This window comes from Schistocerca gregaria, chromosome 7, assembly GCF_023897955.1.
Source record: "Schistocerca gregaria isolate iqSchGreg1 chromosome 7, iqSchGreg1.2, whole genome shotgun sequence".
In the NCBI taxonomy this organism is placed as follows: domain Eukaryota; kingdom Metazoa; phylum Arthropoda; class Insecta; order Orthoptera; family Acrididae; genus Schistocerca; species Schistocerca gregaria.
The window spans coordinates 109217007-109239015 of NC_064926.1; the positions used below are offsets into that span (position 1 = coordinate 109217007).

General features: G+C 50.6%; 12 non-coding genes across 12 annotated transcripts; all 12 read right to left on the reverse strand.

The window, feature by feature from the left end:
- Positions 1 to 298: 298 nt before the first annotated feature.
- Positions 299 to 382, reverse strand: Trnal-uaa (transfer RNA leucine (anticodon UAA)). Its single transcript has one exon. It is a non-coding gene; the product is annotated as a tRNA-Leu (tRNA).
- Positions 383 to 2148: 1766 nt separating this feature from the next.
- On the reverse strand, positions 2149 to 2232 carry Trnal-uaa (transfer RNA leucine (anticodon UAA)). Its single transcript has one exon. It is a non-coding gene; the product is annotated as a tRNA-Leu (tRNA).
- A 1766-nt stretch (positions 2233 to 3998) lies between these two features.
- Positions 3999 to 4082, reverse strand: Trnal-uaa (transfer RNA leucine (anticodon UAA)). Its single transcript has one exon. It is a non-coding gene; the product is annotated as a tRNA-Leu (tRNA).
- A 1766-nt stretch (positions 4083 to 5848) lies between these two features.
- On the reverse strand, positions 5849 to 5932 carry Trnal-uaa (transfer RNA leucine (anticodon UAA)). Its single transcript has one exon. It is a non-coding gene; the product is annotated as a tRNA-Leu (tRNA).
- A 1766-nt stretch (positions 5933 to 7698) lies between these two features.
- Positions 7699 to 7782, reverse strand: Trnal-uaa (transfer RNA leucine (anticodon UAA)). Its single transcript has one exon. It is a non-coding gene; the product is annotated as a tRNA-Leu (tRNA).
- Positions 7783 to 9548: 1766 nt separating this feature from the next.
- On the reverse strand, positions 9549 to 9632 carry Trnal-uaa (transfer RNA leucine (anticodon UAA)). Its single transcript has one exon. It is a non-coding gene; the product is annotated as a tRNA-Leu (tRNA).
- A 1767-nt stretch (positions 9633 to 11399) lies between these two features.
- On the reverse strand, positions 11400 to 11483 carry Trnal-uag (transfer RNA leucine (anticodon UAG)). Its single transcript has one exon. It is a non-coding gene; the product is annotated as a tRNA-Leu (tRNA).
- Positions 11484 to 13248: 1765 nt separating this feature from the next.
- On the reverse strand, positions 13249 to 13332 carry Trnal-uaa (transfer RNA leucine (anticodon UAA)). Its single transcript has one exon. It is a non-coding gene; the product is annotated as a tRNA-Leu (tRNA).
- Positions 13333 to 15098: 1766 nt separating this feature from the next.
- On the reverse strand, positions 15099 to 15182 carry Trnal-uaa (transfer RNA leucine (anticodon UAA)). The gene has a single exon. It is a non-coding gene; the product is annotated as a tRNA-Leu (tRNA).
- A 1766-nt stretch (positions 15183 to 16948) lies between these two features.
- On the reverse strand, positions 16949 to 17032 carry Trnal-uaa (transfer RNA leucine (anticodon UAA)). The gene has a single exon. It is a non-coding gene; the product is annotated as a tRNA-Leu (tRNA).
- Positions 17033 to 18798: 1766 nt separating this feature from the next.
- Trnal-uaa (transfer RNA leucine (anticodon UAA)) lies at positions 18799 to 18882 on the reverse strand. Its single transcript has one exon. It is a non-coding gene; the product is annotated as a tRNA-Leu (tRNA).
- A 1766-nt stretch (positions 18883 to 20648) lies between these two features.
- Trnal-uaa (transfer RNA leucine (anticodon UAA)) lies at positions 20649 to 20732 on the reverse strand. The gene has a single exon. It is a non-coding gene; the product is annotated as a tRNA-Leu (tRNA).
- Between the last annotated feature and the right edge of the window lie 1277 nt (positions 20733 to 22009).

The following is a 22009-nucleotide window of genomic DNA, read 5'->3' on the forward strand; positions in this document are numbered from 1 at the left end:
TTAAGGCCCTGCCATTCATTGAAACACGTACGTGTCACTGTTGACTCATTTTCGCCTGTCGCTTCGAGCCCAGAGCCACAACACAACGACCACGGAAACGTCCGTGAGAAGAGCTAAAACTCGACACAGGAAAAGTATGTTCCGCTATTTCTTTTTGACTGCTCAGCCTATGGGACGTGAGAAGCCAGCACTGCTGCCACTGCCTTCCCTAGCAAAACCTCCATGGCGTGTTTCTGCGTAATTTACTTGTTCTACAACATGAATGGAGTAGGTTAGTTTCTGAATGATTAAAATGCATTGTCAGATGTGGGGTTCGAACCCACGCTCCCTTTCGGGAACCAGAGCTTAAATCTGGCGCCTTAGACCGCTCGGCCAATCTGACGTGTGAGACAACAGTCCCAGTGACTTCCGTCTCTAGCATTATCTCAAGAACCTGACTGCGAAATCTGTTTCTTTTTTCGGTAGGACGGAATTATGTCAGTCTTACAATATTTAAGGCGCAATGTCAGATGTGGCGTAGGAAACGCATCCCGCGCTCTTCCGTCGTATCCAGTTTGAACTGTAACTAGCACAACTGTATTTAGTAATAGGATAATTTCCACATTGACGCAAAAGAAAGCAGATATTAGCAAACGGCATCTAAGGCCGTTTCCTAGCAACAGCCACGCTGTGCATTACGTACTCGTGGGAAGCCAATGAAATACTTCGTGTGAGGATCGAACTGTCGACCTTCACTTTACAATACTTAGGCACTGCCCCGGCGGTACCGACGCATACGTACTGAAACGTCTTTGGATCGTCAGTGAGTACTTCATATTAGAAATTTCGTGTTGGCCCTGATGTGCATTAAAGGGCGGATTTCTTCAGTGGAAGTCAGTTCTGCGCCTAGTCACAGTATATCGCCCTAGCAGCACCAGGAAAACGGGTTCAGATGTGCTCGCCTTCCACTCGGCGTTGAGCGCCTACAGCGAGATAGCCTTCGTCCTCTGGCGCCAGGAGGGAAGGCGACACATCACGGCGCAAACAGCTTGTAGGGGAAGGCAGTGGTGGTGTGTCGGTCAGCGTGGTTGCTTCCCAAGTAGCTGATCCGGGTTCGAAACCCGGACACCACACGGAAGTTGTCTCCTTTACTCAGGAGAGTGTGTTCAACGCTACTTGATCTTCGAATTTCCGAACAGTTGTGGTACGAATGGTTTTCCTCCACCCCTCGTCTCGCTCCGCGAAGGCTAGTGCGGATTACGATTCACAGCATCGTGTGTCCTCATGTGTCGACTTGTCTCGACTTTGCTCGGCTGACGCGAAAGCTGACGCTTGCAAATGGCCGTATATGTAGAGGACTGGCGCTAGAAACGACTGGGAGACGCCAAATCGACAAACACACAACGGACTCTTTCATTTGACAGTGGCCGCAGGTTCGCCCCTGTGCGTACCGAGAAGCAAGAGAGGTGTCAGCGTGCTGGACCGCAGGATTTCCGCGCAGCAGACTCAAAAACTAAGGAAAAAGGCAAAACTGAAGAAACCAATAGCTCGCGGACTTCCTAGCTGGTCACCCACCTGAGTACTAACCACGCCCAACGCTGTCGAATTTCGGTGATCGGGCATGGACCCGTGTCTTTGGCGTGGCATACAAGTTGGCGAGAACGTCGCCAGACGGGCGGACGCCTTAGTCCTTGTACAGATCACTTGGGATTTGCCTTTTAGGGAAACAAAATGGAATAGCCCTTGGTGGGATCGAACCCACAGCCCCCTCGTTATTAGCATAATAACACTCTAATTTGGTGAGCTTATTGCCCGCGCAATACGGCCGCTTCAGGACTCCACTACCCCAACCGCCGTTTCATCTATCTTTATTAAGGCCCTGCCATTCATTGAAACACGTACGTGTCACTGTTGACTCATTTTCGCCTGTCGCTTCGAGCCCAGAGCCACAACACAACGACCACGGAAACGTCCGTGAGAAGAGCTAAAACTCGACACAGGAAAAGTATGTTCCGCTATTTCTTTTTGACTGCTCAGCCTATGGGACGTGAGAAGCCAGCACTGCTGCCACTGTCTTCCCTAGCAAAACCTCCATGGCGTGTTTCTGCGTAATTTACTTGTTCTACAACATGAATGGAGTAGGTTAGTTTCTGAATGATTAAAATGCATTGTCAGATGTGGGGTTCGAACCCACGCTCCCTTTCGGGAACCAGAGCTTAAATCTGGCGCCTTAGACCGCTCGGCCAATCTGACGTGTGAGACAACAGTCCCAGTGACTTCCGTCTCTAGCATTATCTCAAGAACCTGACTGCGAAATCTGTTTCTTTTTTCGGTAGGACGGAATTATGTCAGTCTTACAATATTTAAGGCGCAATGTCAGATGTGGCGTAGGAAACGCATCCCGCGCTCTTCCGTCGTATCCAGTTTGAACTGTAACTAGCACAACTGTATTTAGTAATAGGATAATTTCCACATTGACGCAAAAGAAAGCAGATATTAGCAAACGGCATCTAAGGCCGTTTCCTAGCAACAGCCACGCTGTGCATTACGTACTCGTGGGAAGCCAATGAAATACTTCGTGTGAGGATCGAACTGTCGACCTTCACTTTACAATACTTAGGCACTGCCCCGGCGGTACCGACGCATACGTACTGAAACGTCTTTGGATCGTCAGTGAGTACTTCATATTAGAAATTTCGTGTTGGCCCTGATGTGCATTAAAGGGCGGATTTCTTCAGTGGAAGTCAGTTCTGCGCCTAGTCACAGTATATCGCCCTAGCAGCACCAGGAAAACGGGTTCAGATGTGCTCGCCTTCCACTCGGCGTTGAGCGCCTACAGCGAGATAGCCTTCGTCCTCTGGCGCCAGGAGGGAAGGCGACACATCACGGCGCAAACAGCTTGTAGGGGAAGGCAGTGGTGGTGTGTCGGTCAGCGTGGTTGCTTCCCAAGTAGCTGATCCGGGTTCGAAACCCGGACACCACACGGAAGTTGTCTCCTTTACTCAGGAGAGTGTGTTCAACGCTACTTGATCTTCGAATTTCCGAACAGTTGTGGTACGAATGGTTTTCCTCCACCCCTCGTCTCGCTCCGCGAAGGCTAGTGCGGATTACGATTCACAGCATCGTGTGTCCTCATGTGTCGACTTGTCTCGACTTTGCTCGGCTGACGCGAAAGCTGACGCTTGCAAATGGCCGTATATGTAGAGGACTGGCGCTAGAAACGACTGGGAGACGCCAAATCGACAAACACACAACGGACTCTTTCATTTGACAGTGGCCGCAGGTTCGCCCCTGTGCGTACCGAGAAGCAAGAGAGGTGTCAGCGTGCTGGACCGCAGGATTTCCGCGCAGCAGACTCAAAAACTAAGGAAAAAGGCAAAACTGAAGAAACCAATAGCTCGCGGACTTCCTAGCTGGTCACCCACCTGAGTACTAACCACGCCCAACGCTGTCGAATTTCGGTGATCGGGCATGGACCCGTGTCTTTGGCGTGGCATACAAGTTGGCGAGAACGTCGCCAGACGGGCGGACGCCTTAGTCCTTGTACAGATCACTTGGGATTTGCCTTTTAGGGAAACAAAATGGAATAGCCCTTGGTGGGATCGAACCCACAGCCCCCTCGTTATTAGCATAATAACACTCTAATTTGGTGAGCTTATTGCCCGCGCAATACGGCCGCTTCAGGACTCCACTACCCCAACCGCCGTTTCATCTATCTTTATTAAGGCCCTGCCATTCATTGAAACACGTACGTGTCACTGTTGACTCATTTTCGCCTGTCGCTTCGAGCCCAGAGCCACAACACAACGACCACGGAAACGTCCGTGAGAAGAGCTAAAACTCGACACAGGAAAAGTATGTTCCGCTATTTCTTTTTGACTGCTCAGCCTATGGGACGTGAGAAGCCAGCACTGCTGCCACTGTCTTCCCTAGCAAAACCTCCATGGCGTGTTTCTGCGTAATTTACTTGTTCTACAACATGAATGGAGTAGGTTAGTTTCTGAATGATTAAAATGCATTGTCAGATGTGGGGTTCGAACCCACGCTCCCTTTCGGGAACCAGAGCTTAAATCTGGCGCCTTAGACCGCTCGGCCAATCTGACGTGTGAGACAACAGTCCCAGTGACTTCCGTCTCTAGCATTATCTCAAGAACCTGACTGCGAAATCTGTTTCTTTTTTCGGTAGGACGGAATTATGTCAGTCTTACAATATTTAAGGCGCAATGTCAGATGTGGCGTAGGAAACGCATCCCGCGCTCTTCCGTCGTATCCAGTTTGAACTGTAACTAGCACAACTGTATTTAGTAATAGGATAATTTCCACATTGACGCAAAAGAAAGCAGATATTAGCAAACGGCATCTAAGGCCGTTTCCTAGCAACAGCCACGCTGTGCATTACGTACTCGTGGGAAGCCAATGAAATACTTCGTGTGAGGATCGAACTGTCGACCTTCACTTTACAATACTTAGGCACTGCCCCGGCGGTACCGACGCATACGTACTGAAACGTCTTTGGATCGTCAGTGAGTACTTCATATTAGAAATTTCGTGTTGGCCCTGATGTGCATTAAAGGGCGGATTTCTTCAGTGGAAGTCAGTTCTGCGCCTAGTCACAGTATATCGCCCTAGCAGCACCAGGAAAACGGGTTCAGATGTGCTCGCCTTCCACTCGGCGTTGAGCGCCTACAGCGAGATAGCCTTCGTCCTCTGGCGCCAGGAGGGAAGGCGACACATCACGGCGCAAACAGCTTGTAGGGGAAGGCAGTGGTGGTGTGTCGGTCAGCGTGGTTGCTTCCCAAGTAGCTGATCCGGGTTCGAAACCCGGACACCACACGGAAGTTGTCTCCTTTACTCAGGAGAGTGTGTTCAACGCTACTTGATCTTCGAATTTCCGAACAGTTGTGGTACGAATGGTTTTCCTCCACCCCTCGTCTCGCTCCGCGAAGGCTAGTGCGGATTACGATTCACAGCATCGTGTGTCCTCATGTGTCGACTTGTCTCGACTTTGCTCGGCTGACGCGAAAGCTGACGCTTGCAAATGGCCGTATATGTAGAGGACTGGCGCTAGAAACGACTGGGAGACGCCAAATCGACAAACACACAACGGACTCTTTCATTTGACAGTGGCCGCAGGTTCGCCCCTGTGCGTACCGAGAAGCAAGAGAGGTGTCAGCGTGCTGGACCGCAGGATTTCCGCGCAGCAGACTCAAAAACTAAGGAAAAAGGCAAAACTGAAGAAACCAATAGCTCGCGGACTTCCTAGCTGGTCACCCACCTGAGTACTAACCACGCCCAACGCTGTCGAATTTCGGTGATCGGGCATGGACCCGTGTCTTTGGCGTGGCATACAAGTTGGCGAGAACGTCGCCAGACGGGCGGACGCCTTAGTCCTTGTACAGATCACTTGGGATTTGCCTTTTAGGGAAACAAAATGGAATAGCCCTTGGTGGGATCGAACCCACAGCCCCCTCGTTATTAGCATAATAACACTCTAATTTGGTGAGCTTATTGCCCGCGCAATACGGCCGCTTCAGGACTCCACTACCCCAACCGCCGTTTCATCTATCTTTATTAAGGCCCTGCCATTCATTGAAACACGTACGTGTCACTGTTGACTCATTTTCGCCTGTCGCTTCGAGCCCAGAGCCACAACACAACGACCACGGAAACGTCCGTGAGAAGAGCTAAAACTCGACACAGGAAAAGTATGTTCCGCTATTTCTTTTTGACTGCTCAGCCTATGGGACGTGAGAAGCCAGCACTGCTGCCACTGTCTTCCCTAGCAAAACCTCCATGGCGTGTTTCTGCGTAATTTACTTGTTCTACAACATGAATGGAGTAGGTTAGTTTCTGAATGATTAAAATGCATTGTCAGATGTGGGGTTCGAACCCACGCTCCCTTTCGGGAACCAGAGCTTAAATCTGGCGCCTTAGACCGCTCGGCCAATCTGACGTGTGAGACAACAGTCCCAGTGACTTCCGTCTCTAGCATTATCTCAAGAACCTGACTGCGAAATCTGTTTCTTTTTTCGGTAGGACGGAATTATGTCAGTCTTACAATATTTAAGGCGCAATGTCAGATGTGGCGTAGGAAACGCATCCCGCGCTCTTCCGTCGTATCCAGTTTGAACTGTAACTAGCACAACTGTATTTAGTAATAGGATAATTTCCACATTGACGCAAAAGAAAGCAGATATTAGCAAACGGCATCTAAGGCCGTTTCCTAGCAACAGCCACGCTGTGCATTACGTACTCGTGGGAAGCCAACGAAATACTTCGTGTGAGGATCGAACTGTCGACCTTCACTTTACAATACTTAGGCACTGCCCCGGCGGTACCGACGCATACGTACTGAAACGTCTTTGGATCGTCAGTGAGTACTTCATATTAGAAATTTCGTGTTGGCCCTGATGTGCATTAAAGGGCGGATTTCTTCAGTGGAAGTCAGTTCTGCGCCTAGTCACAGTATATCGCCCTAGCAGCACCAGGAAAACGGGTTCAGATGTGCTCGCCTTCCACTCGGCGTTGAGCGCCTACAGCGAGATAGCCTTCGTCCTCTGGCGCCAGGAGGGAAGGCGACACATCACGGCGCAAACAGCTTGTAGGGGAAGGCAGTGGTGGTGTGTCGGTCAGCGTGGTTGCTTCCCAAGTAGCTGATCCGGGTTCGAAACCCGGACACCACACGGAAGTTGTCTCCTTTACTCAGGAGAGTGTGTTCAACGCTACTTGATCTTCGAATTTCCGAACAGTTGTGGTACGAATGGTTTTCCTCCACCCCTCGTCTCGCTCCGCGAAGGCTAGTGCGGATTACGATTCACAGCATCGTGTGTCCTCATGTGTCGACTTGTCTCGACTTTGCTCGGCTGACGCGAAAGCTGACGCTTGCAAATGGCCGTATATGTAGAGGACTGGCGCTAGAAACGACTGGGAGACGCCAAATCGACAAACACACAACGGACTCTTTCATTTGACAGTGGCCGCAGGTTCGCCCCTGTGCGTACCGAGAAGCAAGAGAGGTGTCAGCGTGCTGGACCGCAGGATTTCCGCGCAGCAGACTCAAAAACTAAGGAAAAAGGCAAAACTGAAGAAACCAATAGCTCGCGGACTTCCTAGCTGGTCACCCACCTGAGTACTAACCACGCCCAACGCTGTCGAATTTCGGTGATCGGGCATGGACCCGTGTCTTTGGCGTGGCATACAAGTTGGCGAGAACGTCGCCAGACGGGCGGACGCCTTAGTCCTTGTACAGATCACTTGGGATTTGCCTTTTAGGAAAACAAAATGGAATAGCCCTTGGTGGGATCGAACCCACAGCCCCCTCGTTATTAGCATAATAACACTCTAATTTGGTGAGCTTATTGCCCGCGCAATACGGCCGCTTCAGGACTCCACTACCCCAACCGCCGTTTCATCTATCTTTATTAAGGCCCTGCCATTCATTGAAACACGTACGTGTCACTGTTGACTCATTTTCGCCTGTCGCTTCGAGCCCAGAGCCACAACACAACGACCACGGAAACGTCCGTGAGAAGAGCTAAAACTCGACACAGGAAAAGTATGTTCCGCTATTTCTTTTTGACTGCTCAGCCTATGGGACGTGAGAAGCCAGCACTGCTGCCACTGTCTTCCCTAGCAAAACCTCCATGGCGTGTTTCTGCGTAATTTACTTGTTCTACAACATGAATGGAGTAGGTTAGTTTCTGAATGATTAAAATGCATTGTCAGATGTGGGGTTCGAACCCACGCTCCCTTTCGGGAACCAGAGCTTAAATCTGGCGCCTTAGACCGCTCGGCCAATCTGACGTGTGAGACAACAGTCCCAGTGACTTCCGTCTCTAGCATTATCTCAAGAACCTGACTGCGAAATCTGTTTCTTTTTTCGGTAGGACGGAATTATGTCAGTCTTACAATATTTAAGGCGCAATGTCAGATGTGGCGTAGGAAACGCATCCCGCGCTCTTCCGTCGTATCCAGTTTGAACTGTAACTAGCACAACTGTATTTAGTAATAGGATAATTTCCACATTGACGCAAAAGAAAGCAGATATTAGCAAACGGCATCTAAGGCCGTTTCCTAGCAACAGCCACGCTGTGCATTACGTACTCGTGGGAAGCCAATGAAATACTTCGTGTGAGGATCGAACTGTCGACCTTCACTTTACAATACTTAGGCACTGCCCCGGCGGTACCGACGCATACGTACTGAAACGTCTTTGGATCGTCAGTGAGTACTTCATATTAGAAATTTCGTGTTGGCCCTGATGTGCATTAAAGGGCGGATTTCTTCAGTGGAAGTCAGTTCTGCGCCTAGTCACAGTATATCGCCCTAGCAGCACCAGGAAAACGGGTTCAGATGTGCTCGCCTTCCACTCGGCGTTGAGCGCCTACAGCGAGATAGCCTTCGTCCTCTGGCGCCAGGAGGGAAGGCGACACATCACGGCGCAAACAGCTTGTAGGGGAAGGCAGTGGTGGTGTGTCGGTCAGCGTGGTTGCTTCCCAAGTAGCTGATCCGGGTTCGAAACCCGGACACCACACGGAAGTTGTCTCCTTTACTCAGGAGAGTGTGTTCAACGCTACTTGATCTTCGAATTTCCGAACAGTTGTGGTACGAATGGTTTTCCTCCACCCCTCGTCTCGCTCCGCGAAGGCTAGTGCGGATTACGATTCACAGCATCGTGTGTCCTCATGTGTCGACTTGTCTCGACTTTGCTCGGCTGACGCGAAAGCTGACGCTTGCAAATGGCCGTATATGTAGAGGACTGGCGCTAGAAACGACTGGGAGACGCCAAATCGACAAACACACAACGGACTCTTTCATTTGACAGTGGCCGCAGGTTCGCCCCTGTGCGTACCGAGAAGCAAGAGAGGTGTCAGCGTGCTGGACCGCAGGATTTCCGCGCAGCAGACTCAAAAACTAAGGAAAAAGGCAAAACTGAAGAAACCAATAGCTCGCGGACTTCCTAGCTGGTCACCCACCTGAGTACTAACCACGCCCAACGCTGTCGAATTTCGGTGATCGGGCATGGACCCGTGTCTTTGGCGTGGCATACAAGTTGGCGAGAACGTCGCCAGACGGGCGGACGCCTTAGTCCTTGTACAGATCACTTGGGATTTGCCTTTTAGGGAAACAAAATGGAATAGCCCTTGGTGGGATCGAACCCACAGCCCCCTCGTTATTAGCATAATAACACTCTAATTTGGTGAGCTTATTGCCCGCGCAATACGGCCGCTTCAGGACTCCACTACCCCAACCGCCGTTTCATCTATCTTTATTAAGGCCCTGCCATTCATTGAAACACGTACGTGTCACTGTTGACTCATTTTCGCCTGTCGCTTCGAGCCCAGAGCCACAACACAACGACCACGGAAACGTCCGTGAGAAGAGCTAAAACTCGACACAGGAAAAGTATGTTCCGCTATTTCTTTTTGACTGCTCAGCCTATGGGACGTGAGAAGCCAGCACTGCTGCCACTGTCTTCCCTAGCAAAACCTCCATGGCGTGTTTCTGCGTAATTTACTTGTTCTACAACATGAATGGAGTAGGTTAGTTTCTGAATGATTAAAATGCATTGTCAGATGTGGGGTTCGAACCCACGCTCCCTTTCGGGAACCAGAGCTTAAATCTGGCGCCTTAGACCGCTCGGCCAATCTGACGTGTGAGACAACAGTCCCAGTGACTTCCGTCTCTAGCATTATCTCAAGAACCTGACTGCGAAATCTGTTTCTTTTTTCGGTAGGACGGAATTATGTCAGTCTTACAATATTTAAGGCGCAATGTCAGATGTGGCGTAGGAAACGCATCCCGCGCTCTTCCGTCGTATCCAGTTTGAACTGTAACTAGCACAACTGTATTTAGTAATAGGATAATTTCCACATTGACGCAAAAGAAAGCAGATATTAGCAAACGGCATCTAAGGCCGTTTCCTAGCAACAGCCACGCTGTGCATTACGTACTCGTGGGAAGCCAACGAAATACTTCGTGTGAGGATCGAACTGTCGACCTTCACTTTACAATACTTAGGCACTGCCCCGGCGGTACCGACGCATACGTACTGAAACGTCTTTGGATCGTCAGTGAGTACTTCATATTAGAAATTTCGTGTTGGCCCTGATGTGCATTAAAGGGCGGATTTCTTCAGTGGAAGTCAGTTCTGCGCCTAGTCACAGTATATCGCCCTAGCAGCACCAGGAAAACGGGTTCAGATGTGCTCGCCTTCCACTCGGCGTTGAGCGCCTACAGCGAGATAGCCTTCGTCCTCTGGCGCCAGGAGGGAAGGCGACACATCACGGCGCAAACAGCTTGTAGGGGAAGGCAGTGGTGGTGTGTCGGTCAGCGTGGTTGCTTCCCAAGTAGCTGATCCGGGTTCGAAACCCGGACACCACACGGAAGTTGTCTCCTTTACTCAGGAGAGTGTGTTCAACGCTACTTGATCTTCGAATTTCCGAACAGTTGTGGTACGAATGGTTTTCCTCCACCCCTCGTCTCGCTCCGCGAAGGCTAGTGCGGATTACGATTCACAGCATCGTGTGTCCTCATGTGTCGACTTGTCTCGACTTTGCTCGGCTGACGCGAAAGCTGACGCTTGCAAATGGCCGTATATGTAGAGGACTGGCGCTAGAAACGACTGGGAGACGCCAAATCGACAAACACACAACGGACTCTTTCATTTGACAGTGGCCGCAGGTTCGCGCCTGTGCGTACCGAGAAGCAAGAGAGGTGTCAGCGTGCTGGACCGCAGGATTTCCGCGCAGCAGACTCAAAAACTAAGGAAAAAGGCAAAACTGAAGAAACCAATAGCTCGCGGACTTCCTAGCTGGTCACCCACCTGAGTACTAACCACGCCCAACGCTGTCGAATTTCGGTGATCGGGCATGGACCCGTGTCTTTGGCGTGGCATACAAGTTGGCGAGAACGTCGCCAGACGGGCGGACGCCTTAGTCCTTGTACAGATCACTTGGGATTTGCCTTTTAGGGAAACAAAATGGAATAGCCCTTGGTGGGATCGAACCCACAGCCCCCTCGTTATTAGCATAATAACACTCTAATTTGGTGAGCTTATTGCCCGCGCAATACGGCCGCTTCAGGACTCCACTACCCCAACCGCCGTTTCATCTATCTTTATTAAGGCCCTGCCATTCATTGAAACACGTACGTGTCACTGTTGACTCATTTTCGCCTGTCGCTTCGAGCCCAGAGCCACAACACAACGACCACGGAAACGTCCGTGAGAAGAGCTAAAACTCGACACAGGAAAAGTATGTTCCGCTATTTCTTTTTGACTGCTCAGCCTATGGGACGTGAGAAGCCAGCACTGCTGCCACTGTCTTCCCTAGCAAAAACCTCCATGGCGTGTTTCTGCGTAATTTACTTGTTCTACAACATGAATGGAGTAGGTTAGTTTCTGAATGATTAAAATGCATTGTCAGATGTGGGGTTCGAACCCACGCTCCCTTTCGGGAACCAGAGCCTAAATCTGGCGCCTTAGACCGCTCGGCCAATCTGACGTGTGAGACAACAGTCCCAGTGACTTCCGTCTCTAGCATTATCTCAAGAACCTGACTGCGAAATCTGTTTCTTTTTTCGGTAGGACGGAATTATGTCAGTCTTACAATATTTAAGGCGCAATGTCAGATGTGGCGTAGGAAACGCATCCCGCGCTCTTCCGTCGTATCCAGTTTGAACTGTAACTAGCACAACTGTATTTAGTAAAACACGCGATCTAGTGTGACGCAAAAGAAAGCAGATATTAGCAAACGGCATCTAAGGCCGTTTCCTAGCAACAGCCACGCTGTGCATTACGTACTCGTGGGAAGCCAATGAAATACTTCGTGTGAGGATCGAACTGTCGACCTTCACTTTACAATACTTAGGCACTGCCCCGGCGGTACCGACGCATACGTACTGAAACGTCTTTGGATCGTCAGTGAGTACTTCATATTAGAAATTTCGTGTTGGCCCTGATGTGCATTAAAGGGCGGATTTCTTCAGTGGAAGTCAGTTCTGCGCCTAGTCACAGTATATCGCCCTAGCAGCACCAGGAAAACGGGTTCAGATGTGCTCGCCTTCCACTCGGCGTTGAGCGCCTACAGCGAGATAGCCTTCGTCCTCTGGCGCCAGGAGGGAAGGCGACACATCACGGCGCAAACAGCTTGTAGGGGAAGGCAGTGGTGGTGTGTCGGTCAGCGTGGTTGCTTCCCAAGTAGTTGATCCGGGTTCGAAACCCGGACACCACACGGAAGTTGTCTCCTTTACTCAGGAGAGTGTGTTCAACGCTACTTGATCTTCGAATTTCCGAACAGTTGTGGTACGAATGGTTTTCCTCCACCCCTCGTCTCGCTCCGCGAAGGCTAGTGCGGATTACGATTCACAGCATCGTGTGTCCTCATGTGTCGACTTGTCTCGACTTTGCTCGGCTGACGCGAAAGCTGACGCTTGCAAATGGCCGTATATGTAGAGGACTGGCGCTAGAAACGACTGGGAGACGCCAAATCGACAAACACACAACGGACTCTTTCATTTGACAGTGGCCGCAGGTTCGCCCCTGTGCGTACCGAGAAGCAAGAGAGGTGTCAGCGTGCTGGACCGCAGGATTTCCGCGCAGCAGACTCAAAAACTAAGGAAAAAGGCAAAACTGAAGAAACCAATAGCTCGCGGACTTCCTAGCTGGTCACCCACCTGAGTACTAACCACGCCCAACGCTGTCGAATTTCGGTGATCGGGCATGGACCCGTGTCTTTGGCGTGGCATACAAGTTGGCGAGAACGTCGCCAGACGGGCGGACGCCTTAGTCCTTGTACAGATCACTTGGGATTTGCCTTTTAGGGAAACAAAATGGAATAGCCCTTGGTGGGATCGAACCCACAGCCCCCTCGTTATTAGCATAATAACACTCTAATTTGGTGAGCTTATTGCCCGCGCAATACGGCCGCTTCAGGACTCCACTACCCCAACCGCCGTTTCATCTATCTTTATTAAGGCCCTGCCATTCATTGAAACACGTACGTGTCACTGTTGACTCATTTTCGCCTGTCGCTTCGAGCCCAGAGCCACAACACAACGACCACGGAAACGTCCGTGAGAAGAGCTAAAACTCGACACAGGAAAAGTATGTTCCGCTATTTCTTTTTGACTGCTCAGCCTATGGGACGTGAGAAGCCAGCACTGCTGCCACTGTCTTCCCTAGCAAAACCTCCATGGCGTGTTTCTGCGTAATTTACTTGTTCTACAACATGAATGGAGTAGGTTAGTTTCTGAATGATTAAAATGCATTGTCAGATGTGGGGTTCGAACCCACGCTCCCTTTCGGGAACCAGAGCTTAAATCTGGCGCCTTAGACCGCTCGGCCAATCTGACGTGTGAGACAACAGTCCCAGTGACTTCCGTCTCTAGCATTATCTCAAGAACCTGACTGCGAAATCTGTTTCTTTTTTCGGTAGGACGGAATTATGTCAGTCTTACAATATTTAAGGCGCAATGTCAGATGTGGCGTAGGAAACGCATCCCGCGCTCTTCCGTCGTATCCAGTTTGAACTGTAACTAGCACAACTGTATTTAGTAATAGGATAATTTCCACATTGACGCAAAAGAAAGCAGATATTAGCAAACGGCATCTAAGGCCGTTTCCTAGCAACAGCCACGCTGTGCATTACGTACTCGTGGGAAGCCAACGAAATACTTCGTGTGAGGATCGAACTGTCGACCTTCACTTTACAATACTTAGGCACTGCCCCGGCGGTACCGACGCATACGTACTGAAACGTCTTTGGATCGTCAGTGAGTACTTCATATTAGAAATTTCGTGTTGGCCCTGATGTGCATTAAAGGGCGGATTTCTTCAGTGGAAGTCAGTTCTGCGCCTAGTCACAGTATATCGCCCTAGCAGCACCAGGAAAACGGGTTCAGATGTGCTCGCCTTCCACTCGGCGTTGAGCGCCTACAGCGAGATAGCCTTCGTCCTCTGGCGCCAGGAGGGAAGGCGACACATCACGGCGCAAACAGCTTGTAGGGGAAGGCAGTGGTGGTGTGTCGGTCAGCGTGGTTGCTTCCCAAGTAGCTGATCCGGGTTCGAAACCCGGACACCACACGGAAGTTGTCTCCTTTACTCAGGAGAGTGTGTTCAACGCTACTTGATCTTCGAATTTCCGAACAGTTGTGGTACGAATGGTTTTCCTCCACCCCTCGTCTCGCTCCGCGAAGGCTAGTGCGGATTACGATTCACAGCATCGTGTGTCCTCATGTGTCGACTTGTCTCGACTTTGCTCGGCTGACGCGAAAGCTGACGCTTGCAAATGGCCGTATATGTAGAGGACTGGCGCTAGAAACGACTGGGAGACGCCAAATCGACAAACACACAACGGACTCTTTCATTTGACAGTGGCCGCAGGTTCGCCCCTGTGCGTACCGAGAAGCAAGAGAGGTGTCAGCGTGCTGGACCGCAGGATTTCCGCGCAGCAGACTCAAAAACTAAGGAAAAAGGCAAAACTGAAGAAACCAATAGCTCGCGGACTTCCTAGCTGGTCACCCACCTGAGTACTAACCACGCCCAACGCTGTCGAATTTCGGTGATCGGGCATGGACCCGTGTCTTTGGCGTGGCATACAAGTTGGCGAGAACGTCGCCAGACGGGCGGACGCCTTAGTCCTTGTACAGATCACTTGGGATTTGCCTTTTAGGGAAACAAAATGGAATAGCCCTTGGTGGGATCGAACCCACAGCCCCCTCGTTATTAGCATAATAACACTCTAATTTGGTGAGCTTATTGCCCGCGCAATACGGCCGCTTCAGGACTCCACTACCCCAACCGCCGTTTCATCTATCTTTATTAAGGCCCTGCCATTCATTGAAACACGTACGTGTCACTGTTGACTCATTTTCGCCTGTCGCTTCGAGCCCAGAGCCACAACACAACGACCACGGAAACGTCCGTGAGAAGAGCTAAAACTCGACACAGGAAAAGTATGTTCCGCTATTTCTTTTTGACTGCTCAGCCTATGGGACGTGAGAAGCCAGCACTGCTGCCACTGTCTTCCCTAGCAAAACCTCCATGGCGTGTTTCTGCGTAATTTACTTGTTCTACAACATGAATGGAGTAGGTTAGTTTCTGAATGATTAAAATGCATTGTCAGATGTGGGGTTCGAACCCACGCTCCCTTTCGGGAACCAGAGCTTAAATCTGGCGCCTTAGACCGCTCGGCCAATCTGACGTGTGAGACAACAGTCCCAGTGACTTCCGTCTCTAGCATTATCTCAAGAACCTGACTGCGAAATCTGTTTCTTTTTTCGGTAGGACGGAATTATGTCAGTCTTACAATATTTAAGGCGCAATGTCAGATGTGGCGTAGGAAACGCATCCCGCGCTCTTCCGTCGTATCCAGTTTGAACTGTAACTAGCACAACTGTATTTAGTAATAGGATAATTTCCACATTGACGCAAAAGAAAGCAGATATTAGCAAACGGCATCTAAGGCCGTTTCCTAGCAACAGCCACGCTGTGCATTACGTACTCGTGGGAAGCCAACGAAATACTTCGTGTGAGGATCGAACTGTCGACCTTCACTTTACAATACTTAGGCACTGCCCCGGCGGTACCGACGCATACGTACTGAAACGTCTTTGGATCGTCAGTGAGTACTTCATATTAGAAATTTCGTGTTGGCCCTGATGTGCATTAAAGGGCGGATTTCTTCAGTGGAAGTCAGTTCTGCGCCTAGTCACAGTATATCGCCCTAGCAGCACCAGGAAAACGGGTTCAGATGTGCTCGCCTTCCACTCGGCGTTGAGCGCCTACAGCGAGATAGCCTTCGTCCTCTGGCGCCAGGAGGGAAGGCGACACATCACGGCGCAAACAGCTTGTAGGGGAAGGCAGTGGTGGTGTGTCGGTCAGCGTGGTTGCTTCCCAAGTAGCTGATCCGGGTTCGAAACCCGGACACCACACGGAAGTTGTCTCCTTTACTCAGGAGAGTGTGTTCAACGCTACTTGATCTTCGAATTTCCGAACAGTTGTGGTACGAATGGTTTTCCTCCACCCCTCGTCTCGCTCCGCGAAGGCTAGTGCGGATTACGATTCACAGCATCGTGTGTCCTCATGTGTCGACTTGTCTCGACTTTGCTCGGCTGACGCGAAAGCTGACGCTTGCAAATGGCCGTATATGTAGAGGACTGGCGCTAGAAACGACTGGGAGACGCCAAATCGACAAACACACAACGGACTCTTTCATTTGACAGTGGCCGCAGGTTCGCCCCTGTGCGTACCGAGAAGCAAGAGAGGTGTCAGCGTGCTGGACCGCAGGATTTCCGCGCAGCAGACTCAAAAACTAAGGAAAAAGGCAAAACTGAAGAAACCAATAGCTCGCGGACTTCCTAGCTGGTCACCCACCTGAGTACTAACCACGCCCAACGCTGTCGAATTTCGGTGATCGGGCATGGACCCGTGTCTTTGGCGTGGCATACAAGTTGGCGAGAACGTCGCCAGACGGGCGGACGCCTTAGTCCTTGTACAGATCACTTGGGATTTGCCTTTTAGGGAAACAAAATGGAATAGCCCTTGGTGGGATCGAACCCACAGCCCCCTCGTTATTAGCATAATAACACTCTAATTTGGTGAGCTTATTGCCCGCGCAATACGGCCGCTTCAGGACTCCACTACCCCAACCGCCGTTTCATCTATCTTTATTAAGGCCCTGCCATTCATTGAAACACGTACGTGTCACTGTTGACTCATTTTCGCCTGTCGCTTCGAGCCCAGAGCCACAACACAACGACCACGGAAACGTCCGTGAGAAGAGCTAAAACTCGACACAGGAAAAGTATGTTCCGCTATTTCTTTTTGACTGCTCAGCCTATGGGACGTGAGAAGCCAGCACTGCTGCCACTGTCTTCCCTAGCAAAACCTCCATGGCGTGTTTCTGCGTAATTTACTTGTTCTACAACATGAATGGAGTAGGTTAGTTTCTGAATGATTAAAATGCATTGTCAGATGTGGGGTTCGAACCCACGCTCCCTTTCGGGAACCAGAGCTTAAATCTGGCGCCTTAGACCGCTCGGCCAATCTGACGTGTGAGACAACAGTCCCAGTGACTTCCGTCTCTAGCATTATCTCAAGAACCTGACTGCGAAATCTGTTTCTTTTTTCGGTAGGACGGAATTATGTCAGTCTTACAATATTTAAGGCGCAATGTCAGATGTGGCGTAGGAAACGCATCCCGCGCTCTTCCGTCGTATCCAGTTTGAACTGTAACTAGCACAACTGTATTTAGTAATAGGATAATTTCCACATTGACGCAAAAGAAAGCAGATATTAGCAAACGGCATCTAAGGCCGTTTCCTAGCAACAGCCACGCTGTGCATTACGTACTCGTGGGAAGCCAACGAAATACTTCGTGTGAGGATCGAACTGTCGACCTTCACTTTACAATACTTAGGCACTGCCCCGGCGGTACCGACGCATACGTACTGAAACGTCTTTGGATCGTCAGTGAGTACTTCATATTAGAAATTTCGTGTTGGCCCTGATGTGCATTAAAGGGCGGATTTCTTCAGTGGAAGTCAGTTCTGCGCCTAGTCACAGTATATCGCCCTAGCAGCACCAGGAAAACGGGTTCAGATGTGCTCGCCTTCCACTCGGCGTTGAGCGCCTACAGCGAGATAGCCTTCGTCCTCTGGCGCCAGGAGGGAAGGCGACACATCACGGCGCAAACAGCTTGTAGGGGAAGGCAGTGGTGGTGTGTCGGTCAGCGTGGTTGCTTCCCAAGTAGCTGATCCGGGTTCGAAACCCGGACACCACACGGAAGTTGTCTCCTTTACTCAGGAGAGTGTGTTCAACGCTACTTGATCTTCGAATTTCCGAACAGTTGTGGTACGAATGGTTTTCCTCCACCCCTCGTCTCGCTCCGCGAAGGCTAGTGCGGATTACGATTCACAGCATCGTGTGTCCTCATGTGTCGACTTGTCTCGACTTTGCTCGGCTGACGCGAAAGCTGACGCTTGCAAATGGCCGTATATGTAGAGGACTGGCGCTAGAAACGACTGGGAGACGCCAAATCGACAAACACACAACGGACTCTTTCATTTGACAGTGGCCGCAGGTTCGCCCCTGTGCGTACCGAGAAGCAAGAGAGGTGTCAGCGTGCTGGACCGCAGGATTTCCGCGCAGCAGACTCAAAAACTAAGGAAAAAGGCAAAACTGAAGAAACCAATAGCTCGCGGACTTCCTAGCTGGTCACCCACCTGAGTACTAACCACGCCCAACGCTGTCGAATTTCGGTGATCGGGCATGGACCCGTGTCTTTGGCGTGGCATACAAGTTGGCGAGAACGTCGCCAGACGGGCGGACGCCTTAGTCCTTGTACAGATCACTTGGGATTTGCCTTTTAGGGAAACAAAATGGAATAGCCCTTGGTGGGATCGAACCCACAGCCCCCTCGTTATTAGCATAATAACACTCTAATTTGGTGAGCTTATTGCCCGCGCAATACGGCCGCTTCAGGACTCCACTACCCCAACCGCCGTTTCATCTATCTTTATTAAGGCCCTGCCATTCATTGAAACACGTACGTGTCACTGTTGACTCATTTTCGCCTGTCGCTTCGAGCCCAGAGCCACAACACAACGACCACGGAAACGTCCGTGAGAAGAGCTAAAACTCGACACAGGAAAAGTATGTTCCGCTATTTCTTTTTGACTGCTCAGCCTATGGGACGTGAGAAGCCAGCACTGCTGCCACTGTCTTCCCTAGCAAAACCTCCATGGCGTGTTTCTGCGTAATTTACTTGTTCTACAACATGAATGGAGTAGGTTAGTTTCTGAATGATTAAAATGCATTGTCAGATGTGGGGTTCGAACCCACGCTCCCTTTCGGGAACCAGAGCTTAAATCTGGCGCCTTAGACCGCTCGGCCAATCTGACGTGTGAGACAACAGTCCCAGTGACTTCCGTCTCTAGCATTATCTCAAGAACCTGACTGCGAAATCTGTTTCTTTTTTCGGTAGGACGGAATTATGTCAGTCTTACAATATTTAAGGCGCAATGTCAGATGTGGCGTAGGAAACGCATCCCGCGCTCTTCCGTCGTATCCAGTTTGAACTGTAACTAGCACAACTGTATTTAGTAATAGGATAATTTCCACATTGACGCAAAAGAAAGCAGATATTAGCAAACGGCATCTAAGGCCGTTTCCTAGCAACAGCCACGCTGTGCATTACGTACTCGTGGGAAGCCAATGAAATACTTCGTGTGAGGATCGAACTGTCGACCTTCACTTTACAATACTTAGGCACTGCCCCGGCGGTACCGACGCATACGTACTGAAACGTCTTTGGATCGTCAGTGAGTACTTCATATTAGAAATTTCGTGTTGGCCCTGATGTGCATTAAAGGGCGGATTTCTTCAGTGGAAGTCAGTTCTGCGCCTAGTCACAGTATATCGCCCTAGCAGCACCAGGAAAACGGGTTCAGATGTGCTCGCCTTCCACTCGGCGTTGAGCGCCTACAGCGAGATAGCCTTCGTCCTCTGGCGCCAGGAGGGAAGGCGACACATCACGGCGCAAACAGCTTGTAGGGGAAGGCAGTGGTGGTGTGTCGGTCAGCGTGGTTGCTTCCCAAGTAGCTGATCCGGGTTCGAAACCCGGACACCACACGGAAGTTGTCTCCTTTACTCAGGAGAGTGTGTTCAACGCTACTTGATCTTCGAATTTCCGAACAGTTGTGGTACGAATGGTTTTCCTCCACCCCTCGTCTCGCTCCGCGAAGGCTAGTGCGGATTACGATTCACAGCATCGTGTGTCCTCATGTGTCGACTTGTCTCGACTTTGCTCGGCTGACGCGAAAGCTGACGCTTGCAAATGGCCGTATATGTAGAGGACTGGCGCTAGAAACGACTGGGAGACGCCAAATCGACAAACACACAACGGACTCTTTCATTTGACAGTGGCCGCAGGTTCGCCCCTGTGCGTACCGAGAAGCAAGAGAGGTGTCAGCGTGCTGGACCGCAGGATTTCCGCGCAGCAGACTCAAAAACTAAGGAAAAAGGCAAAACTGAAGAAATCAATAGCTCGCGGACTTCCTAGCTGGTCACCCACCTGAGTACTAACCACGCCCAACGCTGTCGAATTTCGGTGATCGGGCATGGACCCGTGTCTTTGGCGTGGCATACAAGTTGGCGAGATCGTCGCCAGACGGGCGGACGCCTTATTCCTTGTACAGATCACTTGGGATTTGCCTTTTAGGGAAACAAAATGGAATAGCCCTTGGTGGGATCGAACCCACAGCCCCCTCGTTATTAGCATAATAACACTCTAACTTGGTGAGCTTATTGCCCGCGCAATACGGCCGCTTCAGGACTCCACTACCCCAACCGCCGTTTCATCTATCTTTATTAAGGCCCTGCCATTCATTGAAACACTTACGTGTCACTGTTGACTCATTTTCGCCTGTCGCTTCGAGCCCAGAGCCACAACACAACGACCACGGAAACGTCCGTGAGAAGAGCTAAAACTCGACACAGGAAAAGTATGTTCCGCTATTTCTTTTTGACTGCTCAGCCTATGGGACGTGAGACGCCAGCACTGCTGCCACTGTCTTCCCTAGCAAAACCTCCATGGCGTGTTTCTGCGTAATTTACTTGTTCTACAACATGAATGGAGTAGGTTAGTTTCTGAATGATTAAAATGCATTGTCAGATGTGGGGTTCGAACCCACGCCCCCTTTCGGGAACCAGAGCTTAAATCTGGCGCCTTAGACCGCTCGGCCAATCTGACGTGTGAGACAACAGTCCCAGTGACTTCCGTCTCTAGCATTATCTCAAGAACCTGACTGCGAAATCTGTTTCTTTTTTCGGTAGGACGGAATTATGTCAGTCTTACAATATTTAAGGCGCAATGTCAGATGTGGCGTAGGAAACGCATCCCGCGCTCTTCCGTCGTATCCAGTTTGAACTGTAACTAGCACAACTGTATTTAGTAATAGGATAATTTCCACATTGACGCAAAAGAAAGCAGATATTAGCAAACGGCATCTAAGGCCGTTTCCTAGCAACAGCCACGCTGTGCATTACGTACTCGTGGGAAGCCAATGAAATACTTCGTGTGAGGATCGAACTGTCGACCTTCACTTTACAATACTTAGGCACTGCCCCGGCGGTACCGACGCATACGTACTGAAACGTCTTTGGATCGTCAGTGAGTACTTCATATTAGAAATTTCGTGTTGGCCCTGATGTGCATTAAAGGGCGGATTTCTTCAGTGGAAGTCAGTTCTGCGCCTAGTCACAGTATATCGCCCTAGCAGCACCAGGAAAACGGGTTCAGATGTGCTCGCCTTCCACTCGGCGTTGAGCGCCTACAGCGAGATAGCCTTCGTCCTCTGGCGCCAGGAGGGAAGGCGACACATCACGGCGCAAACAGCTTGTAGGGGAAGGCAGTGGTGGTGTGTCGGTCAGCGTGGTTGCTTCCCAAGTAGTTGATCCGGGTTCGAAACCCGGACACCACACGGAAGTTGTCTCCTTTACTCAGGAGAGTGTGTTCAACGCTACTTGATCTTCGAATTTCCGAACAGTTGTGGTACGAATGGTTTTCCTCCACCCCTCGTCTCGCTCCGCGAAGGCTAGTGCGGATTACGATTCACAGCATCGTGTGTCCTCATGTGTCGACTTGTCTCGACTTTGCTCGGCTGACGCGAAAGCTGACGCTTGCAAATGGCCGTATATGTAGAGGACTGGCGCTAGAAACGACTGGGAGACGCCAAATCGACAAACACACAACGGACTCTTTCATTTGACAGTGGCCGCAGGTTCGCCCCTGTGCGTACCGAGAAGCAAGAGAGGTGTCAGCGTGCTGGACCGCAGGATTTCCGCGCAGCAGACTCAAAAACTAAGGAAAAAGGCAAAACTGAAGAAACCAATAGCTCGCGGACTTCCTAGCTGGTCACCCACCTGAGTACTAACCACGCCCAACGCTGTCGAATTTCGGTGATCGGGCATGGACCCGTGTCTTTGGCGTGGCATACAAGTTGGCGAGAACGTCGCCAGACGGGCGGA